Here is a 1033-nt window from a genome sequence, read left to right on the forward strand (position 1 = left end):
TGTGGTATGTCCAAAAATATTCAAAGAAGGTTAAAGTATAACATAGTAGGGGTGGGGTCATAGGCATTGACATAAAATAATTCCAATATCCTCTATCAATGTGAGAGCAATGTGAAAGTTTATTCAAATTTCCCATTTCTTCATTACTTTACAAAACTCATTGCAGTTACCCCTGACTCCCTAGTCACTAGCAAATCATGAGATAGCATAAATCATTCCTATTTCTCTTTATTCCTTCCTGAGGAAAATTCTGTCTAGTCATACTGGTTCTCTCATGCCAACCTTGTTCATGTTTTTATTGCCACTATTTTATGTTTGTTGTGGGCTGATTGCAATATGTGAGCCATCTGGAGTCTAATTTTTTTTTATTCGATATAATTTATTTACATTTCAAATGATTTCCCTTTTCTAGCCCCCCCACTCCCCGAAAGTCCCGTAAGCCCCCTTCTCTTCCCCTGTCCTCTCACCCACCCCTTCCCACTTCCCCGTTCTGGTTTTGCCGAATACTGTTTCACTGAGTCTTTCCAGAACAAGGGGCCACTCCTCCTTTCTTCTTGTACCTCATTTGATGTGTGGATTATGTTTTGGGTATTCCAGTTTTCTAGGTTAATATCCACTTATTAGTGAGTGCATACCATGATTCACCTTTTGAGTCTGGATTACCTCACTTAGTATGATATTCTCTAGCTCCATCCATTTGCCTAAGAATTTCTTGAAAAATATGGAACGCTTCACGAATTTGCGTGTCATCCTTGCGCAGGGGCCATGCTAATCTTCTCTGTATCGTTCCAATTTTAGTATATGTGCTGCCGAAGCGAGCACTAGAGTCTAGTTTTTAGTCGCGTTTTTGTGGTCTTTTTTTTTTTTTTTTTACTTTTCACTGTGATTAATATTTCCCTACTTCTCTGAGTGCCACATAATTCTTGATTGAATGCCAGATATGTGACAGAAGACAAGGGGACTGGAGTAGGTAAGCAATTCTTGCTCCCAGAGAATGACCCCAGTTTCTTCATTATCTGTCTAAGTTGGAATG

At 39.2% G+C, this 1033-nt stretch overlaps 1 non-coding gene across 1 annotated transcript; it reads right to left on the bottom strand.

Moving 5' to 3' along the window:
- Positions 1–715: 715 nt before the first annotated feature.
- LOC127669049 (U6 spliceosomal RNA) lies at positions 716–822 on the bottom strand. Its single transcript, XR_007974260.1, has one exon. It is a non-coding gene; the product is annotated as a U6 spliceosomal RNA (small nuclear RNA).
- Between the last annotated feature and the right edge of the window lie 211 nt (positions 823–1033).

The sequence above is a fragment of the Apodemus sylvaticus genome, chromosome 18, assembly GCF_947179515.1.
Source record: "Apodemus sylvaticus chromosome 18, mApoSyl1.1, whole genome shotgun sequence".
Classification (NCBI taxonomy): Eukaryota; Metazoa; Chordata; class Mammalia; order Rodentia; family Muridae; genus Apodemus; species Apodemus sylvaticus.